The sequence below is a fragment of the Cygnus olor genome, chromosome 3 (assembly GCF_009769625.2).
Source record: "Cygnus olor isolate bCygOlo1 chromosome 3, bCygOlo1.pri.v2, whole genome shotgun sequence".
NCBI classification, from domain to species: domain Eukaryota; kingdom Metazoa; phylum Chordata; class Aves; order Anseriformes; family Anatidae; genus Cygnus; species Cygnus olor.
The window spans coordinates 96,320,415-96,335,478 of record NC_049171.1 but is presented as its reverse complement, the minus strand read 5'-3'; the positions used below and the strand labels follow the sequence as shown (position 1 = coordinate 96,335,478).

General features: G+C 40.9%; 1 long non-coding RNA gene across 2 annotated transcripts in view; it reads left to right on the top strand.

Moving 5' to 3' along the window:
• LOC121066793 overlaps window positions 1-15,064 on the top strand; it is a 104,728-nt gene that overhangs the window by 73,978 nt on the left and 15,686 nt on the right. For both annotated transcript variants that reach the window (XR_005817953.1, XR_005817954.1), the window contains one exon: window positions 1,557-1,651. This is a non-coding gene — a long non-coding RNA (uncharacterized LOC121066793). The remainder of the gene's footprint in view (window positions 1-1,556; window positions 1,652-15,064) is intronic.

Sequence of the window (15,064 nt, the reverse complement as noted above, 5' to 3'; positions counted from 1 at the left end):
GCATTCATCTGACCTCTGCTGAGGTCAGGCACCGAGGCTGGCACTGACACTGCAGGTATGACAGCTGGTAACCAAAGTGAGCCACAGGACCACAGCTGGAGCTCAGTAGTCTCCCCCTGGGAGAAGCACCCCAAAGCAAAGGTGAAAGCCCTCCGAACCAGGCATGCCACTCAGGGAAGGAGCCCAAAGCATCACAGCAACCTCACTTATCTCATGGCACTGAGGCAGACCCAGGAGCATTTCCCTGTCAAGGCAGCCAGCAGCATGTGCAGAGCACTGGGAGTGCCCTCGAAACTGGTGCAACTCCCAGAAAAAGCACATCTCATACCTCAGGCACTCATGTTTTCATCGCCACAATGAGACCTCTCAGATGAAGCCCATCATTTGTGCCTGACACACATCTCTCCTGTAGGCTCTTGCCTCCACTGGCCCTTTGACATTGGCTTTGCCCTGCTAACATGCTGGTTGTCTTCTGGTATGGTATCCCTACAGTACTACTGGGGTTTTCGGGACCTCCTGTGTGGACAGCAAAATCTGGGTTTCAGCCACTGAGTAAAAAGAGTCCTTATTCTCCAGAGAGACCCTGGTCAGACTCCTGATACCAAAACAGCAGTGAGGTTACCCAGATGTTAAGCAGTGTCAGCATAACAACTTGCCACCTAGGGTCTCCTTGCCATAACTGGATGTAGCAGAAATCTTAGCATGGGGACAAGACAGCTTAAAGGACTAGGTGATTAGGATGTTCTGTGCAAATCTCCAGAGCTGTGAGATAAGGTTTTCATCATCTTAAAGAAATTCCATAATTTGCAAAAATATCCTGCCAGTTCCATATCCTGACTCTCCTACAAATAATGGGTTATTAGAATTCAAATCACTATTTCAAAGGACCCTTGCAAGAAACCAAAAAGAGATCTTGGGAACCTTGTACATGGTTTGAGTACTTAGCTTGATTTGAGATCATTCATTACACAGAAAAAATAGCATTTGGGGAAAAAAAGCAGTAAAGTACAGAGTACAAAACTTCCCTCTCTGATAATAAATTATATTTGTTGTTACACTACAGCTTGCTTTTGTTTTATTCAGTCTGTTATTCACTAGAAGCTTGTTTGCCATTAATTTTTAACCAGAGCATGAGAAGGCCAAACTGTGTCTATGCAGAGAGCCCTTGCTCTGGATCATGCAGCATATCCCCATGTGCCTCCGTGGACTGGGTACCTCTCCTCTGAACCTCACCGTGTGCTCCATCAGAGCACCAGCACCTTTGCCTGGCTGCTGCAGCCCTGCACCCATCTTTGGTGTCTGCAAACCCATGACACACACCAGGAGAAGGACCAGATGGAAAAGAAGAGTAGTGCCATCTCTGAGCCAGTGGAGACCCCTTACTTTCACTATCCAAACATTTCTTGCCAGTCACTTTTAATGTTATCTGTGCTAATAGGTATTCAAAAAAGAGTAACTGGTTATTTTTCCTGTAACCACAGTGTTTTTTCGAACCATTGTAGCCACTCCTAGCTATTTTTTTTTTTAGTGATTTACCTTTTCCTTTCATTTTTCAGAGCCCTCAGAAAGCTGAACAGAGGCACCCAGAGGACCGTGAATACTGGCAGGACTCCTCAAGATTGATTTGTGCAGTGCTGGAAGATGATAGTAGGTAACTGGACTCCTCCAAACAACAACCAACTTAAATTCAAGCTAGTGATTTATCAACAGATTGGTGAACTTGTTTTCTAATAATCTAAACAGCTCCTTCTCCAGCTCCTTCAAATACATTGGTAAGGTCTATCTGCTTCACATTTGTGTGGTGGATTTACTTTTCATGCACCTGCTATTACTGTTATGTTTCACTGACGAGGAGAGGCAAAGATTTTCTCTTCTAAGCTGTTATTGAATTACATTTCTTTTCCTGTGCTTTTTTCTCATCTCTTTCTCTCTCTGGAAAAGATCTCAGATTCACAGCCTTCACGCCTGAGTGATCCATGGAGCTCCATTTCCTGCCTGTTTCAGGGCTTTCGGTAACAGAAGTCATCTCTCTCTGGTCTCTGAAGTGGAAAAGCTAACTGTTCCCTTCAGAAAGAAAACCCCTTTTGTTCCTACTTTATTACTTATGACTAACGACATTATGAAGGGCTTTGCTGTTGTGTTTCTGTCCTTGCTGCTGCTGGGGGTGTATCACAGCGTGCATTCATGGACTTGATGCTACATTCCCAAGCAAACGTGCTCTTCACAGTGTTGCTGTGGGCTGTGTGGCACGTGCCGTATTTTGGGCAAAATCCTCATCACTTCTCTGAGGCTGTGCATCCTCAGAACTCCAGATGCCTCTTCCCTGCTCACAGAGGATTACCTTGGTTGGAGTAGCACCACAAGGTAGCAGCCAGGCCCAACAATCTCAGCAAAGGTTTTTACGAAGCAAAGGGTGCAGCTATCATCTGCATCTGCCTAGGCTGAGTTATCTCCAATTCACCGCTGCCTGGGATTGCTTGTTATTGATTCCTGTAAATTGTCCTATTTGTCTGAGTGCTGCCCAGATGAACAGCAGACGCTTGAGAAACCGAAATAGGAGTCAGCCACAGGGTTCAGAGATTAATCTGTCCCTTTGGGGTGCTGAACAGCCAGAAATCCAAATAGCTTGTTGTAAGAGGCTTAACAATGCAGAACAGCTGATTTCAGATTCATCCATTGAAAACATACATTCATGTTGTTGGATGTTGGAATAATGCTAAATCACTTTAATCTAAACCACGTTTGAATACAACTCCCACAGTTTAAAGGGCACTGAATTAATCTTGTGAGTAACAGAGTTGCCTCGTAAAATGCATTTGTGTGATGTTGTAAGAAACTTATAAGAAACTTGACTGTGAAGGGGGCAGCTCTTTGAACTTGTAAACCCTCGCTGTTTAGAAATATATAGCTGTTTGAACACGAGTCTAAACGCAGCAGAATTTGAACAAACTGTTCCTCTGCTTTCCCATATTTTAATGTGCTCATCAGTGAATATTTATGTATGAACCCTGTAGTAAGCACAGTCGTCATTTCTCAGCTGTCTCCAATTGGCAGATCGATGAAAAATTTGGTGTGCTCCCACTCAATTGAAAAAAGTAACTAACAGGCTGCTAGGTCATTTTCTCTCAACGTTAATCCATCATTATCACCTGAAGTGCATTACTTTGAAGACTGAAGAAGGTCCATATTTCAATTTAAATGATGCCTAACAGGTATAAGCTTGACATTTTCAGTTTCCACTAAGGCTTAAACAGCTGACAACATTTTATTTTGCTGAGAATATATCTTTTCCTCCTCAAGGATTTCTACACAAAGACTTTGCAGTAGGCATGCCTTTATGCTAACCAGAGACAAGTCTAGTTAGTTATTCAGAAATGCCTGCATTTTGCAGGGCTTTAAATTATAACTATGTAAGAAAGAAGTTTTTTTCCCTGTTATTCTTTTTTTCCTGCTTGCAGCTAAAATCTTTGTTATCTTGGAAAAGGAGGATAATATTAGATACCTGCTATAATTGGGAAAGAAATGCAGGAATCTGTGGTTTTTTTTGCAGCAGCAGCCAGATGGGCTTCAGCCTGGATCTGTCATCTCGCAGTGGTAAAGGAAGGGTAGTAGCCTGTTTTGGGTGAAAAGACAGAAAGGATTTCTATGGCTATCCTTTTGGAGGTATAGCTTGTGTTCCTCAAACTTGCTGTGGACCATGGACTGGAATATTGCTGCTACCCTACACTCAGAAGCAGTTTGGAGAGTGATTCCAGTCCTTCCCTATGTTTCCCTTAAGGCACACGTATGCAGAAATACATGCCATGCGTAATACAGTTGCCAAAGGTTGAGAATGTCAGGTTCACTCAGGCCTCAAGAACCTGCAGATGTTTCAAATCAAAATGTTACCTTAATAGGAATAATGAGGTGCTTGAGAGAATATTTTGGTCTGTGCCACTTGAATGGGAAAAATTATCTTCTCTGTACTCCGGGCATTCTGTTCATCTGAGCATCTTTGGCTCAACCCCCTTCCCATTAGTTATCCAAAGAAGAAAGCCGGTGATTTTTCTCTACAGCAATTATGGATGTAATTTACTACCTTAAAAATGTCCAGATACATGGTAAGGTATTCTGAACCAATGCTGAGTGATCTGTTTCCAATGCTGGTGGACTGGGGTGCAGGCACCTTTCAGGGTACATATGCAACAGTGCCAGGCAGCAGGTGCACAGCTGCCCACGGTGGGAGGAATTTTGGACAAAAGTAGTCCCAGGTGTACTTTATTTCACCTTGGGCACAGCAAAAGCATGTCTTGTAGCAAACAGATGGATTCCAGTGTGGGTTTGTCATGTAGAGAAGATGGTAGCTCCTTTTCAGAGAAAGGAAGGAACTGCAGCTGTTGGAGACCTGCTGCCTAAAAGGTCATGGGAGAAGACAGAAAGCATTTTTACACGGCATCCCACTCTTCCTGGGAGAGTCCTTGGAGTCTGGGCCACAACATTTGCTGGATGTAATTCCCTCTCTGTTTAATTGAGGATTTTTCCTCCTCATGCTCCCATTCCTTAGAGAGTCTATCTCATGCTGAGAGGCTTTGCATAGTTAATTATTAATTATACGTAATTTCAAAATAGTGCTTTGAAATTATTTTGTTTATTTTATGAAACAACAACAAACACAGCGTATTCCCCCAAATTACAGTGTTTCCTTTACTGACATATTTTACGTGAGATTGTTCTTTTATGGGAAATTACACAGCTCGTTAATTTCTGGAATAATTGGTATCCAACGGTGTAATCAAATCACAGGCTATAAATAAAAGGAATTTTAAGGTATGAATTCTTCATTGAGCCTGTCTCCCAAAGCATCCTCTTTTTTGGATGCATCTTGCTAGCTCAACAAAATCCAGTTTGTGTTTTGCCTAAAATGTTTACCTATCAGAACAACCATTCCTATAAGTAACAGAATATCAAATGTTTTAGGCATACTGTATTAATATCATATGAACACACTGACTGCTTAAAGGTTATTCTCAAAAGAGACTAATGAAGACACACACAACAATAACATTTACAAACAGAAAGGCTGAAAGGAGACAGGCCACTAAGCAAGAACACCATTTCTTTTTGAACCTGGAAGTTTTTACAACTATTTTGGAAGCTACTGATGTACATTTTCCTGTCTTCCGTGAGCTTTAAAACATCATTAAACCCATTCTGTTTCTTCTGCCCATCTAGATTTATACTGCATTCCTCACTGTGGTAGCTTAGCCTTATTATCTCAAAGCATTATATCTATTCAGATATATCATCATTAGGTGATAGGAGTCCTATAAAAATTCAGTAAGGTGAATTGAATTTGTAGCTACATACTTAAAGGTCTGATCTTCATGAGATACTGAGAATTCATTTCCACTGCTTGTGCTGGTGGTGCATATAAACTAAGGAGCTAACAATAAGTACTTAAGACCATTTAAATATATGTGGGTGTATATATATATGTAGAGAGAGAAAAAAAAAGATACATTTTTAGAGACATAAATATGTATAAATTCAGGCGATGTCCTCTGAAGAAAAAATATTTCAGAGGAAACTGTGGGCTCCTGAAAGGATGAAGTAGAGTGCCTAGTAAAAGGGGTCAAGCTTAGGCTTGAAAACCAGTATTTTATCCATAAGGAAAACAATGGGTTAATTGTATGTATGTGTATGTATAAAGACATGTGCATATATATCTTTGGATCAAAATATATCTTTATTTCCTTGCAGTGAAGGTGGAAGACACAGCTAGGCAGATAACATTGGCCAGACTTGCATTAATGCCCCATGTGTCTGCCAAGTGAAAATCTGCCGAGTCTCCAAGAGTGTAACTCTAATTTCTGCTTCCCTCAGCCTCCTTGCCAGAAAGAACTCACTGCTTGGAGTCCCTCTTTTGTGGTGTTAGAGCTGAGACCCTCTGAGAGTGTGTCCATACATATATCATTTCTATTCTTCCCACGTGTTTTAAAATCCACACTCCAAACTGTCGTGCATTGTCCATTTCTGTCCATCATTCATAGCTGAACAAAACGGAGGGCTATGAATAATGGTAATGGAAAAAGCAGCAGGCAAATGTAATCTACAGAAATGCTGGGTGGGGAGCAGCATCTCTGACTGTACTTGACTTGTATTTATATGGGCTACTATTAATAATAAACATAGTCTCTACTCCTTTGCCATATGATAAGCATCATGTTCAGTATAGAGTTTTGAGATTTGGATCTGTCATTTAAACCTCTGAAATGATGCATACACGACCAGATCTGAACCATCTGAACTGTTAGAGGTACAACAGTTCTGTAAAGTCCACAGCAGGGCAAGGTGCTGCTACCACGAGAGCTGCATTTGCTGGCTCTCCAGAGCAAAAAGGTCATGCTGGACCAGTGCGGTTTTCAGTGCTCAGCTTTCCTTTGGTGATATTGTTAGACATGCAGAATATTTAAACAGGTTTTATGGCAACTGGCAAATCAACTGCTGCGAAATGATATGTATAACAAGGGACCTACGGAAAGACTAAAAATATAATCCCTAATCTAAAGCATCTGACATGTTTTCTGGACAGTAGTTTGGTATTACCCAGATGTACGCTCATAGAGCTGTCTATGCAAATCAAAAACATCCATCATACTGAAAGTAGTTTAATTATAAAAGTTTTGCTTTTCTAGTGAAACTGGAACTTCAATTTCAGTTATTCCTGGTCTCGCACCACTTAGCTTCTCCTTCTAAATTATATTTTGTTGTATGTCCATCACTATAAAGCTGTCGGAATCATGGTAACACAACACCGATTCCTAAAAATGGAGAAGGAGACCTTCAAACCCCCTATGTTGCTGATGGGAAGCATTCCTTAACCATTGCAATATTTTTAGTTTCTGAATTTATGAAAACAGTGGGTATTAATGAGGACGGGTATGATGGTGTGTGAGTGGTCAGATCCCGAGGACACTTGAAAGCTACCACCATCACAGCCAGCAGCTCAGCTTGAAAGAAGCTTTGGCACCTCTGGTAATGCCAAATTACTGACCTTGAGGTGAGCATTGGAATTTAGTAACCCACGGACCCCAGCAACTTAGAAGCAGCAAATTTCAGCATTATCTTTACACACGGTAATTTCTTGCTTGTGCTAGCTTATTCCCATGGTCAGGGACCCAGATGGCCATGCCTGCGCTGCTAAGACATCTGGGGTCAAACTCCTGCCCCTGCCACTGTGATATTTTGCTCCAATAAAAGCAGTTTATAGCACTTCTGCTATACTTAGGGGAAATTACTTGTGGTACCAGTCTGGGCAGAGAGGTTGGTGTCCAAGATCCTGACCTGGCTGGCACTGGAGCAGCTCAACCCTACCATAGGTGCAGAGAACAGTGCTTTGTCCTGTAAGGGAGGACAACATGGGCATAGAGGTGACACTGGCCACAGTGCCCCATAGAAAGAGAAGAGTGAAATGTCATTTTCTTGCATCCTGCTCAAGAATGGTGTGGGTATGGGTGTGTGTCCTGGTTGAGATTTCTAATCTTTGGCAAAGAAATCCTTGAAGGACTATTTAATACTACAATTTATATATTATTTTAGTAGACTGACTAGAAAAAGCATGCAGGTTTTCAGATTCAGATTTTGTTGATAGTTTTGTTGTTGCTGATGTTTTTTAAATTTTTTGCAAATGTGACCTATTTGGAGTGTACCTCTTCTTAGGTGACCCTTATTATTAGTCTGCTGGGAGCTTGCTATTTTTAGATATCTTTTCATGTAGAGGAAACAGGAAGCAGCTGTAATTAATAGATCTGCATTTATATACTTGCTGCACTGGCCTTGAAGGGCTAGACTTTACCAGCAGTTAGAGCAGTGTGGTTGCTCTTTGGTTAGTGTAGGTATTTACAGAAGTACCTGCAGCTGGTATTTCACTTCTCTGACCTTGAGGAACTGAGCTGTTGGCAGTAAGAGTTCAAATAATTTTTTTTTTCCTCTTTAAATTTTATGATAATAAATGATCCTAACAATAGCTAGTATTTGTACAAAAGTGTAACGCTACATGAACTGTAAGACGTTTCTGAAGCTTTGAGGGTATGTTTGAGTCTGTTGGGGATCCTGACCTGCAGTTTAAGAAACACCAGGGTGAAGTGTTGAGCAATGAAATTAAGTGAATTTCTATTAATGACCTTGCAGTTCAGTATCTGATGCTTCTTACAACACAAAAGTAACTTAGTGTATCTGAAGTGATCCAGGAAATCAGTGTCTCATAAACAAATGCAGCTTTCTCTCTTGTATACCTTGGGGAATGTACTTACTGGGTGCTGGTATGGGAAGTGCTAGAAAGAAACATTACTACTACGTATGGTGGACACCTTAATTTTCATTCTGTCCTAAAGATTCAAATTTACTTTATTAGTTCTGAGACTTACTGTGGCAGTAACTATCCTTCTTGTGAGCCTTCATATTTGTTAAGACATCCTTCTTTCTCCTCTCCCCCCTCCCCTCCCAGTTGTTTAATATTCTAGTAAGCTTATTTTAACAGTGCATTCTTTTATTGTTTTAAGAAAATGTAACTAAAGTGGGATGGTCATGGGTTTCCACTTCTGAAAGCCACCAGAGCACTCCTTCCAGATTGCACAGCAATCTAAGGCAAAATCTTGTGTGTTTTGCATTATTTATTTATTTTTGTGTAATGAAAATACAGTTACTACCCCAAGTAGAGTTGAAGTATGCAGCTGTCTGGACAGTCCTGAGGGTAACTGAATTCTTAACATTCACTCCACTTACTCCAATCTCCTCCTGTGAATAGTTAAGCAGAGTTCAAGGTAGCTTTAAAATAGTGTGAAGTGTCATTTTTACTGTGGACACCCTCTCTTGAATGAGAACCTGTCCCCTTCAGGATAATAAGGGGAAGACTTCAGTCTACTTTCTCTGAGTCTTCATTTGTAACATAGTTATTTTAATTAACTACTTTAACTTTCTTCTTTTGTTTAGTATAGCTAGCCACTTTTAAGCAAAGCTGTAATTCAATATAGTACGCTTTTATTACTACAGCTAAATTTCCTCTGCCCAATAATAACTGGACAGGTGGTTAGCCACCATTTTATGAGCAGTTAAACCATTTAGCACATCACCACTAGTTTTGCATTAGCGCTGACCCTGGGATTCATTACATGGTTCAGCAGTACAGAAACATAATGCATTATGCCCCAGTAGGGTTCACCTCAGGCTGAAATCTGCAAGATTTTCACTCTTATGTCTGTGAAAACTCAAGAGTCTTGCAAGAGGCATAGTTACACTAGACTGCTTGTCTGTGGACCATCCCTGTATCCTTGCGATGAATTCAATGGTAGTGAAAAGTGCTAAAATGATGCCAGACTGGAGTCTTCCATCCACTCTGCCAGGGGAAAGATGCAGCCTGCGTGTTTGATGCCCAGCCCCTGTTGGGAGGGTGTTTCCCATCCCAGCCTGCCTTGGTGGAAAAAAGAAAAGACAAAAAGAAGAGAAGAAAATGGGGAAAAAAGGGGGAGGGGAAGAGGGAAATGTTCATTCTTTTAATCATTTGCCCCCACACACACCAATGGAGCTTCCAGCAGTTACTGCTAACCTCGTGATGGTGTTTGTCATATAGATATGCAGCCATTAGAAATATGAGAACCATCTGGTTCCTTTCTCCTAGAGAGCAAACAGCTATCTGCCAAGGTGGGCTGAAGTCAGATGGATTATCTCAAGATAAAAGGTTTTTCTTTCTGTAGTTTCTCTCAGCCACCCAAAATAACTATTTATTTTCTTCCCTAGTGTTACTAAGTATAGCTATGTGAGGGTCTTCCTCCTAGTCCTCTTTTCTAAAACTCTGCCCTTTCCACCTCTCACCTCTTTCACCATTTCCATTTAATTCCAGCTCAGTTCAGAATTGGCCTGTGAGTAAGACAGAGAAATAGCTAAGTAGTCAAATCTGCAGTAAAGATTAATCTTGACCTATGAACTGAATTTTTAAAGGCTGTTTAATACATTTCTTTAAGAATGATGGGGATTTTGAAACTGAGAGCTGCCCCTCTCACAAAAGGAGGAAAAAATGCATTTCAGAGACTGCTGTTTTCTCAGACTCCTACCCCTATTTGTTAGACCCTAAGGCTATTTGTTAGTCTTCTAACAAATTAGACAACTTCTGAGAACAGTCCAGTTCTTTAAAGATGATGACTCTATGGATAATAATAAATGTAAATGCTTTCTGGAAAATCAGTTTGACTTTTTTTTTTTTTTTTTCCCGTGGGAAGATCTGAAACTCACAGAACCCTCTTTAGGATGTTGGGGCTGAACCTGTCCCATCCTCCCTTACCAAGGCTCCTTCAGCCCCTGCCTCTGGGCTCCTCCCCCTTCCAGCAGCCTAATTTTGGGAGATGCTCAGCTGAGTGCACAACAAGGCTGTGAGACACTGGTAATGTCCCCCTGGCGCCCTTACCCTTTAGCGAAACTGCAAACTACTTGACATGCAGACTTCCAAGAAATTTGCAAAAAGTTTTCTGGCAAGCCAAGAAACAACAGTTTACAAGATGGAAATACATGTATTGATGTTTGATTTCTTGCTGCCCAAACATACTTTAGGGCTTCATTTAGCCTGAGCTCAACTGCTGGTTGTTTATACAGGCTACTGGCTGTTTACATTAGGTCAATACACAGGACGGGCTGTTTATACCAGACCAGCAACAAATTCCACAGCATGGTCTGTGTCTACCACTGCTGCTCTTTTATATGTGCAGAGCTGGAAAGAAATAAAAACTCAGCTCTGGAAATAAACAAGCAACAAACCCTCCTATGTGTGGAGTATTCCCTCTTGCCTGAGAAATGACCAGCACCATAACTTTTTAATGGTATGTTCAAAAATACACAGCATGGGGAATTAGCCTGGCACATCGTGAATGGTAAATGATGGGAAAGGGTGGAGGAGAAAGCGTGCAGTCCAAGCTGATGTTTGTCTCCATCTACAGGGGATGCAAAGGACATGTTGGTAAGCACTTAACTAGTCTATTTCAGCTGCAAATACAGATTTGCAGTGTGTTTAACTCACGGTGTAGCTGGCTCCAGATCCCTAGCTAAATGGAGAGACGTCTATGCTTGAGTGTTTCTCTTCTAAGTGATTCTGGGAAATCAGAAATCTCTTACTGTTTCTGGAAAATGCAGTCTTGATACTTAAATCTTCAGTTCTATATATCTTTCACTCACCTCATCAGTTCTGTATGTGTTTGACTTTTAATTCCAAATGAATTTTGACTTTCTTTCAGTTCTGGGCCTCAGCTGCCTGTGCTTTCCTGGCTGTGGCCCTAGGAAGGAGTGCAGAGGGAAAAGACATGGGGTTGAGCAATACCCACCCAAAAAAGGATTACTGCCCCTACTGCTGGTCAGCTAAGCTAGCTGGAGCCTAGTCACCTATGCCTTCTTAAGAGCTGGTGAAGAGAATAGGTATCTCCTGTGGGTGTGGTTGTTTTTTGGTTGGTTTTTTTTTTTCAATTCAACACAGAAATGGACTACTTCTTGTGCCCAACCCTGCCACCAGGAGAGGGCCACTTGGAAACTGTATGGCAATGTTCCCATGCCTGAAAGATTTAATTCCCCTTTGCCTCCTGTATCTTGTTTGTTGCTTCCAGATGTGCATTTCTATACCTGTGTCATGCAGGATCAAATGAATCATAATGTTAATGACAGATTTTATTAATAGAGCAACTGGTTTAGCATAGCTGATACTATTTTCATCAGGAACTGGAGGCCTGCTGGGGCTCCCCATGCTTGCCATCAAGCTGAGAGGTGGTTTAATGAACTGCCTCCTCTAAGGGTTGGCTCACACTTAAGTCTGAACAAGAAATTACTGCCATGCTAGTTAGTCTGTTTTCCCTGCAATAATATCATTGGGGTGAATTTAATATGGTATCAAAGTTTTGGCTGGGTTTTATGTTTCACTTGAACCTTACTTGAATACCCCAGAGTTACAACACTGGGTCATGAGGCACCTCATTTGCCAGGTCTGCCCAAATGTAGTAGTTATTTTTTTCTTTGCCTGCCTTTGAAATCCACCAGTCAAATTATAAAAGAAAGTTATTCATGAAATAGGCAATGTTGGACGCGCTCCTGACAGTTACACAAGAAGGAACTGAAGCTCTCAGAGAAACAGAAGCTCTTAAATTTTGGCAGCATTCAGTAAACTGTCTCACATTAATAAATAACTGACATAATTTTAAACTTTTTACTCCTTTACAGATGCCTCTCACTTGGCAGCTGGCCTCTTCCCAGCCAAGTCAGGAGTAAAAACTCCCAATGATTACAGCTGGCCTAAGGGTCAGGAGGCTGAGGCAGGATGCTGCAGTGCTCTGGGGGGGGGAGCAGAGAGCAGCAGCCACTCAGAGAAGTCCCTGTGAGTGAGAAGGTTCAGCCTGATCTTCTTTAAAAGCTTTTGCTCAGTTTTTTAATCTCAGGCATGGATGCACTCTGCAGGGATCTGCTTCCAGCTCTGCTTTGCTGACTCTCTTCGCTCATATTTCATTCTAAGAAAAACAAGCTGTGTGGTAGTGGCAGCTGTGTGGGTCAGATTTGGGGAGGTGAGGTGTGCATCCAGGCAAATCAATACTTGCCAGAGGGGATAAGGCGGCCGTACCTTTCTTTTCCTTTCCCCTAAATCGGCCCCTCTCAGCCCATATGTACGCTGTCTCACACATTGTGAGACGATGTTTTTGTGCAGCTGCTAGTGCTGCATCCATTTCTCAGTGCCTGCTGACTTCAGGGGGAAGGAAACATGCTCCTTGCAGCTTATAGACCTGTAGCTGGTGTGCAAGGGCACAGACACACCTATACCAGACAGAATAAAAATCCCACTCCAGTATTTAAACCTCGAGTTGTAGTCCCAGTGTTTTTTTGTTTTTTTCTCTCTTCCCTCCTCTAAATAGCTGAATTTAGGTAAAGAGCAAAACACAGGTTCCAGGATGGTTCCTGGTTTTGCCTGAAAATTCAGAGTGTGTCCCAGTGAGGTGGCACCCCCTGATATCACCCTCAAGGAATTTCTTCTGTGTTGGGCAGGATTGGGCCTGCAGCTCATATACTGGCCTTTTGGTTCAATGTGAATTTGGAGTAACCTGGGATTTGAACCATAGTAACTGAAGCAGAAATTTGCCCTTAGCAAATATACTACTGTTTCATCGGGCTCTTTACTTGCTTGTTTAATGTAACAAATGCACCAGTTTTCTAACAACTTTAAAAGCCGTTCATCAATAAATCCATTGGGCTGCTTGGCTTGTATTACATGCCACTGATTAACTACCATTAAATTAGCAGTTAGCGTAATCAGATATAAACATTCCTTTGTGGCTAAGCTGTTAAACTTTTTTCCTTTTTACAATTGCATGTAACACATGTCGGCACGAGACAGACTCAGTAATTTCACATTACTGCAGCTAAATTATGTTTGTGGGCTCCAGAAACGCTTCTGGTGCTACCAGGCTCGTAAACACCTACCTGGCAGGGAAAAGCTACAACTTCTGCCCCAGAGCACTGGGAGTTTAACAGAATTCAGCATAGTACAGTGACTGAATTTATTGCATAAATCTATGCATGGGCTATGGACAAGCAATTGATACAAGGAGTTCAGAACAGATTTGCTGCTCTTCGAAGCTGATTTTCGCCCTGGATCTTGTTATTAATGGGTCTAAGTCAGCACCCAGCTTGCTATGAGAGATCATGAAAGAAAGGTAGACATCTGGAATTTAAAAGGAGAGCAGTGTAACTCTGTGTGGCTTTCAGCTCTAGGAACCCAGAACTACTCCATGCTGTAGTAGTCAAAAGTAAATTTTGATTTTTCAAAAGGAGAAATTTCTTCCATGTTTATTTATAGAGTAGAATTGACTATATTTTATGTGTAGCTCTGCAGTCTCTCAATTTCTACACATTTTGATAAATCTTGTATAGATAGAAACAAAATACACAGCTGCAGTGATACTTGGCCATTTTCTTATATGCCTGTGCAATACAGAACACAGGGAAGTTATTACTTGAAGTAGCTATCTCAGAGCCAATGTTAAATCACAAAAAATAACTAGCAAAAATGTTACCATCACAGCTTTTCATTCCCTCACAATGAAAGAAAATAACTAGAGCTTGTAGCACAGCCGAAAGATGAGTAAACTTATCTTTAGACACACCCTCCTCCCCGGCTCCAAAAAAAAAAAAAAAAGCTAAAAAGCTATGGACAGAATTTTTAAAGTTTGGGATAGTGGGCTTTGGATTTTAGTTATTTATTTGTCTGTATTAACTATGATAATATTTTAATCACTTAGATGTTATTGTTCTAGCTTTTAGATATTTATATACTTTAGATTACACTTGCATATCATTATGGGTAAAAACTGGCACCAACAAATATTGGTATAAATATTTTGTAAGTTGGAAACTGAAATACTAGATGAACTGTTTTAAAATTCAGTTTTGCATCTTTAAGAAAATATAATATTTGATGCACGTCATTCAATTTTTTTCTTTTCTTCTTTTTCCTCTCCCTCCCCATTTTAGTTGTACTGCTTGGAAATTCTATATGGATTGTTGTTTTTTTGATAATTTGCTGTCATTTGCTCTCACAGAAACTTGTAGTTCCTCAAGCTTTACTCAAAATGCTTTCCTGAACTGTCAGCCTTGAAATGTGGAAAAAAAAGTGACAATTCAGCTTAGTTGCATGTGCTGTCTTATATTATCCTAGGTTTGATGGTTTGAGAAACATGTGATACAAATTACTTGGATTTCTAAAACCTAATAGTAAGACACTCTCCAAACTTATTCTCCCTCATCCTATGAGAAAAGCTAATCTATATGGTTGCTCTTAATATTTTCTTCAGGCGTGTAAACCTGTAGAAACTGAACTAGCGTGTTGACTCCCTCAATTAACTTTAATCTAATATCCTGCCTATTTAAATCAGAGTAAACATTGGTGTATGGGGTTAAGGGAAAGAGTTGAACTGAAAAAGATTTATTTAAGGATTAGTGTAGTAGCTAAATTAGAATTAAATCCAGGAAGTAAACATCCCAGCAATGCAAGTTGTGGGAAACGAGACCA